Here is a 10,299-nt window from a genome sequence, read left to right as displayed (position 1 = left end):
AGGTTCAAATCTGGCCTCAGACACTTCCCATCTGTGTGACCCTTGGCAAGTCACTTGACCTCCATTGCCTATCCTTACCACTCTTCTGCCTTGGAGCCAATACATAGTATTGATTCCAAGATGGAAGGTAAGGGTTTTAAAAATAAATTTTAAAAAAGATGATGACTTGAGCTGAAGGAGATTTCTGAGGACCACTTTCTTCCTTGAGACAACCTTCTTCTTGAAGCAGACTTCCTTCTTGGAGTTGACTTCCCTCCCCCAGAAATTCAAGGCCTTTTTATAGTGGATTCCTGTCCCTTTCCCTTTTCACAATGGCCAATCACAGCTTCCTAATTGCCCAGCACTGCCCAGAGGGCAGTGCTTATGAGAACCACTTCTCACCTTCTGGAGAGGTGTGAATTCTCATTTCCTGGCTGACTGAGTTGAAAGGGTGGAGAGCCCCTCCACCTAGTGCTAAGTAGGGTGTTCAAGCTTTTCTTGATTCAACTCAAAAGCAGACAAAGGAGAGTTAATCCTGTCTTCACAATTTGGTGAGGTACTAAGTAGGGGTACTTAAGTTATTATTAACCAAAGTGTTAACTCAAAATAGACAAAGGGAATAAAGGATTCCCTTTTACAAGTATAAACTCAAAGAGAATAAAGAATTCCCTTTTACAGCCCTTACTACCATTATACCTTGGAACCAATACACAGTATTGATTCTAAGATAAAGATTCTAAGGTAAAGTTTTTTTTTTTTAAATCCATTTCTTAAAAGCTTGCTGCATAAGTAAAGACCTAACTATCATGAAAAAAGATGAACAGGAGGACAAAATCCCTTAAAAAACTTTATACCTGAATGTAATTACATAACTTTCTTTTTCAAGTCATCATATTGACCTGCCCCTTGGAGGGAACTTGGGTGAATGGATAGCTGGCTTTCCCTTCCTGTCTTCTGGAGAGACTTTAATTCCAGTTGAAGGTCAAGTCCTGGCTGAGTTGAGCACCAGAGCAATATTTAGTTAGATAGGCTAATGCCTTCTCTACCCTTTTGTATTTCTCTACTTTCACTCTTTCTACCTTTTTTGTAAATAAAAGCTAATCAAGGTCATTTCAACTTTGAGCAATAATACTTTAGGGTTGTGAAAGGGAATTCTTTCTTCTCTTTGTCTATTCTGAGTTTACACTTGTGAAAGGGAATCTTTTATTCCCTTTGTTTATTTTGAGTTAAAAATTTGGTAAATAATAACTTAAGTACCCCTACTTAGTAAGTCACTAGATTGTGAAGATAGGATTTAACTCTTTGTCTACCTTTTGTCTGAATCAACAGAAGCTTGAACTAGGTGGAGGAGCTCTATGCAAACCACTTAGAGAATTCACATCCCCAGAAGCTCAATCAGCCAAGAAACTGTGAACCCTTTCTGATGAGAATTCATACCTCCAAAAGATGAGAAGTGAATCCCAGAGACACTGCCCCCCTGGGCAGTGCTAGGCAATTTGGAACCCGTGATTACCCCGTGTAAAAAAGGGGAAGGGACAAGAAGCCACTATAAAAGGCCCTGAATTTCTGGGGCTAGGGAACTCTATTCCAAGAAGGAATATGGCCTCAAGAAGGAGTTAGACTTCAAGAAGGAAGTCACCTTAAGGAAGAAAGTTGGTTCAAGGAATAAAGTCAGCCTCGGGAATCACCTTCAGCTTGAGTCATTGTCTTGACCTGCCTCTTGGAGGGAACTTGGGTGAGTGGATAACTGGCTTTCCCTTCCTATCTTCTAGAGCAGTGATGGGCAAACTATTCCCCGAGGGGCCAGATCCATGCCGTAGTTTGCCCATCACTGCCTTAAGCAATTCCCTAATCACTACATCTGGAAGTGGGATATCTAGAGAGTTTAATTCCAGTTGAAGGTCAATAAGTCTTGGCTAAGTCTTGAGCACCAGAGCAATATTCAGTTAGATAAGCTAATGTCTTATCTACCCTTTTTATTTCTCTACTTTCACTCTTTCTACCTCTTTTGTAAATAAAAGCTATTAAAGTCATTTTGACTTTGAAGCAATAATACTTTGAATTGGTGACTACCATATTATTTATAAATTTCATATATCTTAGTCAAAACATTAACATTTAATTCTTAAAGGGCTAGGCAATGGGGGTTAAATGACTTGCCCAGGGTCACACATCTAGGAAATGTCTGAGGCCACATTTGAACCTTGGACCATCCTATCTCTTGGCCTGGTTCTCAATCCACTGAGCCAACCAGCTGCCCCATAAGGAACGGACTTTTATTTTATTTTATTTGAGTAGCAATATTGACTCTCAGAATCACAGAGAAACCTAAAAAGACTTATGTGAAATGAATCAAAGTGAGCAGAACTAGGAGAACATTGTACATAGTAAAAGCAATAGTGTATGATGATCAATTATGAATGAATTAGCTATTATCAGCAATGCAAGGATCCAAGATAACTTATAGAGACTAAAGACAAAAATGCCATCCCTCTCCATAGAAGGAACTGACAGCCTAAATGCAGATTGAAGCATACTATTCTTCATTTTATTTCCTCCATGAATTTTTCTCTCTAATAAGTGATAGCTGTCTTCTTTCACAATATGATGAACATGGTAATATGTATTGTATGATAACATATGTACAACCTATATCATATATGCTGCTGTTTTGTGGAGGGCACAGAGTGGGATGAAGAGAGATGACACTGAGTAAAAAATGTCAAAAAAACAATTATTAAAAATTGTATTGACATGTGAAAAAAAAGAAGACAAAAGAGTGGTAAGGGCTAGGCAATTGAGAATAAGTGTCTTACCCAGGGTTACACAGTTAGGAAGTGGCCAAAGCTAGATTTGAACCTAGGTCCCCCTGACTCCAGGCCTGGTACTTAATCCATTATGCTACCTAGCTGCCCCTTCTGCCTCACTCTTGATCAGTGACTTACATAGTGAGAAATAAAATTTCTATCCCATTGTCTTCATAACAATTATTTTGAATCCATCTGTTCTCTGATTCAGACTGCCATCTTTTAGAGAATCTAACCTCTTTCCAACTATAACTGTTTAAAAACATCGTACTTAGTAGAAAATGTAAGGGATTTTCAAGGCTCTTTTGACTTTACATAATTTTTACCATCTGTGCTAACTTTAAAACTTAAACTTGAAAAGATGTTATAGGACTTGCTGCCCAGTTCTAGTAATTACAATTTTTAAACTTTTAAAAAATTCCTTCTCCTCTTCTCTCCTTCCCATCTTTCTCTCAACTTGTCTGCTTTGATAACAGATGATTTGAGGGAGGAAAAGTCAAAATGACTTTTAATAGCTTTTATTTACAAAGAGGTGGAAAGAGTGAAAGTAGAGAAATACAAAAAAAGGGTAGAGATGTCTAGCCTATCACACTAAATATTGCTCTGGTGCTCAGCCCAGCAGGGTTTGTTAACCCTTGACCGGTGTTCCACCCAAGAGGGGAAGACCTCTCTGGAACTAATCTCTACAGAAGCCAGGAAAGGAAGGCCAGCTACTCACTAACCCAAGAAACAATCCAAGAGCCAAGGTCCCAAGTCAAAGCTGATGTCCAATTCTCAAGTCACCTCCATAAGGCATATCACCAGCTAAAGTTCCAAGATGAAGATTCAAGCTGAAGACTTTTAGGACTTTCTATAGTCTCCTTCTGTCCCTTCCCCTCTTCACAGGGGCCAATCACAGCTTTCAAATTGCCTAGCACTGCCCAGGGGGATCCTATCTGTGGGATCCACTTCTCATCCTCTGAAGGTATCAAATCTTATTATAGGATTCACAAGTTTCTAATTGATTGGGTTAACAGTATGGAGCTCTCCAAGTAAGTGACTATGAACTCCTTTACTTAGTATTAAGTAGGGGTGTTTTTAGTTTTTGGTTGATTTAAATTAAAAGTTGCTGATTGATAGACAAAGGAAGTTCAATTCACACTTCACACAAGAACATTTGTTTTGCCTTGTAAAGATATTTTTTAATTACATGTAATAACAAATTTCTATATGTTTTCCAAAGTTATATGCTCCAAACTGTCTCCTTCCCTCCCTTCCCTCCCCCCTCCTGGAGCTGGCAAGCAATTTGATCTGAATTATATGTGTATTATCATGCAAAACATATCCAGAGTGTTCATTTTTGAAAGAAAATAATCAAATAAAACCAAAATCCTCAAATAAATTAAAGTGAAAAATTATATACTTTTATCTTTGTTCCAACTCCAACAGTTCTTTCTCTGGAAGTCACCTAAACTCTAGTCCCAGTCTACTGCTCATTGGACAGCTCCACTTGGGTGTTTCCTAAAATTCAAAAGATCCAAAACTGAACTTTAATCTCCCCCTTCTGTTAATGGAATTAGCTCTAGTCAATTCATAGTCAAAACTCTACCTACTCGAGTGATGTCATCCCCAACTCCTTTAGTGGGGAGGGGGATGAGTTACCCACACGTGACAATAAGTAACAAATCAAGAACAAGGGACTGCCCTTTGGGTAGTCCAAATCAGTGTAGAGGCTGCCATTTGTCCACTTGAGTTAGAGGTGGACCCATAGGAAGTGACGAAAGACACTATCTCTTTAAGTAAGTTGGTTACTTCCTGCTAAGGGAGTTCCCGCTTTGAACTTGGTGCTGAAGGATCTCCTGTGAGACCTCAGGCAGCTTCGACTCTGAATGGTCACGTGGGTAAGTTGGGCTGACTTCCTTGGGCCTACCTTGGCGTTTTTCTAAGACTCTACCTTAAGTAGGCTCTAGCCTATCTGATTGCTAGGCCTTGTGGCTTGTAGCCTAATTTATTTAGCCTTTTAAACTTCTCTCCTCCGTCCAGGCCTCTGCAGGCCTGGACTAGTCTCTCCCTCTCTCTATTTCCCTACCTTTTACCTTCCTAATTGTAAATAAACTACCTTAAACCCGATCCTGACTTGGGTCTATTTTAATTACAGAATCAATCTGAATTGTTGATTCCTGGCGGCCACACTTTATATATATATATCTATAAAATATCTAAAATCTCCCTCTTACACCCTTTAGATAACATCTACCTCTGAATTACCCTATTTATGTACCACCATCTATCCAATTGATCATCTAGCAAGCATCATGATCTCAATCACCTTTCAGTCTCCACTTCTCCCTCCTCAGCTGACTGAAAAAGAGTTTTCTAGTCAATTTGATCTCAATATTTCTTACTTTCAGGTTCTTCTCTCTACTCATATTGCTATCATCCTAATTCAGGCCCTCTTCCCCATTTATCTGGGCTATTTACAACAGGGTTATGCTGGAGGAATTCTAACCACAGGAGATTGTTAAATTTTCATTGTGATGTAAGATTTAAATTAATATCCAACACTCTAAGTGTTACATTTTATAAAATTTATTAATAATCACTTGAATTAAAGGAATAAAAATGTAATTATCTAACCAAATATAAGAACATGTGAGTAGATTTTCTTGCCACTCACCTCACATCACCTCCACCAAACAGGATCACAGGAAGAGAGAGAGTGGCAGGGCTACATAAAATTTATATCCTGCCTACATCAGCACATAATGTGAGGAGGAGAGTAGGGTGCTGAGAATGGTAGTTCTGGGGTTCAGATTCCAATTACACAAGATGACTGGATAATTTTGATTACATAACATTTAAAAAGTTTTACACACAAAAAACTAACGCAATTAAAACTAGAAAAGAAAAAGTAATTGGGGGAAAAATCTTTGTGACAACTTTTTTCTGATAAAGGTTTCATTTCTGAGATAAACTGATTCAAATTTAGAAGGATAAGAGCCATTCCCCATTAGATTAGGCAAAGAACACGAACAAGGAATTTTAAAGGAAGAAATCCAAACTATCAAGAACCATGCGATAAAATGTTTCAAATCAATTAATAATTAGAGAAATGCGCATTAAAGCCACACTAAAGTTTTACCTTATACCCATCAGATTGGCAAATTTGACAAAAAAGGGAAAATGACAAAATAGTTGAAAGAAAACAGGCATGCTAATGGAGTTAGTGGAGCTTTGAATTAGTTTAGTCATTCTGGAAAACAATTTAGATGCATGTCCCATAAATCTATAAATTTTACATGCCTTTTACCTACCAATACCACTAGTTTGGCTATATCCCAGAGAAATCAAAGAGGGAAAGGACCCATGTGTATACAAATACAACAGCTCTTTACACAATATTTTGAAACTGGAAACTAAGGTGGTAATGTCTGTTTATTGGGGAATGGCCAAAGAAATTATAGTATATGAATGCAATAGATTTATTGCTCTGTGAGAAATTATGAAATGGATAGTTTTAGAGAAACCTTGGAAAATGTCTAAGAACTGATACTGAGTGAAGTGAGCAGAATTAGAACAACATTATAAAGAAACAGAAAATAAAAATTTCCCAATATCTTATTTTTCCTAATTACATTTAAAAACAATTTTTAGCATTTGTTTCCTAAAATTTTGAGTTTCAAATTCTCTCCCTTGAACCTTTATATTCTACCTTTCCTTGGCTGACACAGTGTGTCACTGATTTTAAGATATATATTTTTTAATTTTTAAAGCATTTTTATTATTGTTTTTCTTCCTGCATGTGCAATATAGTATTTGAGTTTTATTTTTTCTCTCCTTTTTTGAACTCAAAGCACATGTTACCAGTATTAAATTTTTTTTGATTTTGACTAGGGTAAGTTTAAAAATGTACATTAACCCTAATGTCAATGCATACCCAAAAAGCTTTAGACTATAGAAATAATGTCATTGATTGTTTAAAAAATTTTGGGGACTTTGCTTAATAATTTTGTTTGATTCCAAGAGAAGGGAATACAAAAAGAGCCATTGCACAGTGTCAAAGAAACACAAAGCTAATCGAGCACAAAGGTAAAAGAGATCAACCAATCCCAGTGGGATTGATGAAATTTTGAGCCAAGACAAGAGGACTTGAACTTATTTGGGGTTCAAGGTTGCAGCTGTTTTGACATATGTCAGAGGCCAGTCTTCCCTGAGCCCTAACAAGCACATTACTTTGGCTACCTTCCTGGCTCCAGTATCCCTGAGAGAAAAGGTAAAATCAGACCACAGAAATGCTGTTTCCAATTTGCTGCGGAAATCTAGTCCCTTTTCTGTCTTTCATAGTGTGGCAAACTTTCTGTAGTCCTGGCTACTGATTGGGTACTGATTACATAAATCACTTTAATTAGGCCCTGATTTAAGGACCTGTTGCTGTTGTAGTTTTATTTTTCCTTTACTTAGATTTTTTAGACATAAGACTTTGATATTTTATATTTCATCCACAAGTTATTTTTTCTCTTTTATTTGGATTTTTTGATGTTTCTGATTTCTTTTGCGAATTGATTCATATACCTCATAACTCAGCCATGCATCCCTGAGTGATCCCTGTGTTTGTTATTATCCTCCTCAGGGGGGACTATGTTATCGTTGTGAACTTTTATTTTAATTTGAGCCTAATTTAGAATAAGAGACTACCTCCCATAATCCAGAGAGTGAACTTTTTGGAGAGGGTGCCATGAAGATGCCTTCAGAGAACACATGCTGCAGCAGAAGATCCAGAGTGACCTTTAGGATGTGCTAATTTTAACTAAGGTGGGGGAGGGGTTGAATGCATTTGTTTTTAATATATACTCTTATGCCAAAGGGGATTGCCCCCAAATTGGCTTTTTGTTAACCTAGCAATCATTAGTTTTGTTCTCTTTTCCTTTTATCCACAAATTATTGCAATTTATAAGTTGGTTATGTTTAAAATGATCCCTTTGGAGAGACTGATCTCCCAAAAGGATCATAGTGGGGAATGTATTAATCAAAAATCTTTAACCCTTGGACTTCATCCCCCATAAGCCCTTCAGTATTTTTCAGAATTCCTTTTCCTTTTCCATTTATGTGCATCTTTATGTTATTGTTTATATAGTTCTGTAACTCTTCCCTCTTGCTCTCTTTTTTTTTCAAGATCAGGGTTGGGTAGCTAGCTTTTTTACTTTAGTTATTATTAATAAACTTTATAACATATAATAGTTATTGTATATTAATTTTAATCTTTACAGTGAGCAGTCACACTTTGAAAATCAGCAAACATTACCTATCAGTACTTGATATATTTTTTTTTGTTGACTGTCTAGATTTAATAAAATAATAGAGAAAATGTTAAAAATGTGGTGTTGTTTTAATTTCTGTTGTATTTGACTCTTGGTGATCCCATTTGAGGTTTTCTTGGCAAAGATATTAGCGTTGTTTGCCACTTCTTTCACAGCTCATTTTACAGGTGAGGAAACAGGCAAATCAGGTAAAGTGACACGCTCAGGGTCACATAGCTAGTAAGTGTCTGAGACTAGATTTGAACTCAGGAAGATGAATCATCCTGAAGTCAGCCTCTGCACTCTATCTACTGCACCACCTAGCTGCCTGTTCATAATGTAGGGCAGAAAAATTGGGACACTAATGCATTGCTGGTGGAGTTGTGAATTGATCCAACCATTCTGGAGGGCAATTTGGAATTATGCCCAAAGGGTTCTAAAAGATCACATGCCCTTTGATTTGGCTATACTACTACTGGGTTTGAAACCCAAAGAGATTTTTAAAAAGTCTGTTCAAAAAATACTTAAAGCTGTGCTTTTTGTGGAGGCAAAAAAATTGGAAAACAAGAGGATGTTTCCTTTCTATTCCATTGGGGAATGGCTGAACAAATTGTGGTATATGATGTTGATGAAACACTATTGTGCTATAAGGAATGATGAACTGCTTGGTTTCTATGTGAACTGGAAAGACCTCCATGAACTGATGAAGAGTGAAATGAGCAGAAGCAGGGGAACATTGTACACAGAAACCAAAACATTGTGGGATGATCAAATGTGATTGACTTTGCTGCTAATAGCAGTGTAATGATCAAGAACAATCCTGTGGAACTTAACAAAAAAAAAAGAATGGTATCCAAATCTAGAGAAAGAACTGTGGGAGTAGAAACACAGAAGAAAAATATATAATTTATCACTTGATTATATGGGTATAGAATTTGAGGTTTTGGTTTTAAAAGATTACTCTATTACAAAAATGAATAATGTGGAAATAGGTTCTGAATGATAATACATGTATAAACCAGTGGAGTTGCTTGTCAGCTCCAGGAGTGGGGAGGGAAAGAAAATGAATCATGTGGTCATGGGAAAATATTCTAAAAATAAATAAATAAAAGTATTTAAAAAAAATTGTGTAGGGCAGACCAAAAAAGTGTTTCATGGGCACATTTTTCCTCCTTTGGAGAGCTATTTACTAAACATTTACCATCATATCCATGACTTTTCCCAAACTCCTATTGGTTTTCCTACCTCTGGTTTCTCCATTCTATAATTCATCCTTTACTCTTTGTTTAATTAATCTTCCTAATGTTCAGTTTTGATGAGGTCCTTTTTGTAGATCAGCTCTACCCACTGTACTACCCAGCTGACCCATATTCATATATACTAACCTCAGTGATTGGGATATACTCCCTTCTCATTTCTGCTTTTTAGAATATATTTCTTCAAGGCTTAGTTTAGATGCTATCTCTTCAGTGGAGCCATTCCTGATTTCTTTTCCTATAGTCCTTTTAGCTAAAAATGTCTTCTTCCTTTTCAAATTTTAGGATACTTTGCATCTTTCCTTCGTTCCATCATTCCCCAGTATGAGACAATTTATACCTATCCATGACCATCTTACATTCTATTACAGTCTTTCCACATCAGGGCCACAAGCTATTTCTTTTTAAAGGATCTTTACTTTCTGTCTTAAGTCTCAGTTCTAAGACAGAAGAGTGGTAAGCAAGGGCTAGGAAACTGGGGTTGAGGGATTTGTCCAGGATCACAGAGGTAGGAAGTCTCTGAGGTCAGATTTGAACCCAGATGCTTCTGACTCCTGGCCTGGCACTCAATTCACTGAGCTATCTAGCTATCCCTTAGCACAAGATTCTTGAAGGTAGAGATACTGTCCTTTTAACTCTTGTGAATCTCCCATGGTTAGCAAAATGCTTTGGACTAAATAGATAGTTAATAAGTATTTGCTTAATTAATGAATGTGTATGATGTCAGTCCTTCTCTGGCCCCAGTTTTTAATCTGTAAAATGAGAGAATGGAAGGAGTTGATGTTTAAGGTCCCTTTCCAGCTCTAAATCTATAATCCTATGACTAGAACAGAGGTATAGCTGGAAGACATGGATTCTAGTTCTGCCTCTGCCAAGCCTGGGCATTAAACATTAAACACTTGATGTCCCAGGTAGCCCTCTAAGGGTATAAGTTGGGAAAGAAAAAAAGAAACAGAAAGATAAAAAGAGGAGAGGGGGGGG

Source organism: Gracilinanus agilis, chromosome 4, assembly GCF_016433145.1.
Source record: "Gracilinanus agilis isolate LMUSP501 chromosome 4, AgileGrace, whole genome shotgun sequence".
NCBI classification, from domain to species: Eukaryota; Metazoa; Chordata; class Mammalia; order Didelphimorphia; family Didelphidae; genus Gracilinanus; species Gracilinanus agilis.
The sequence above is the reverse complement of the archived record's forward strand: the minus strand, read 5'-3'. Positions refer to the sequence as shown.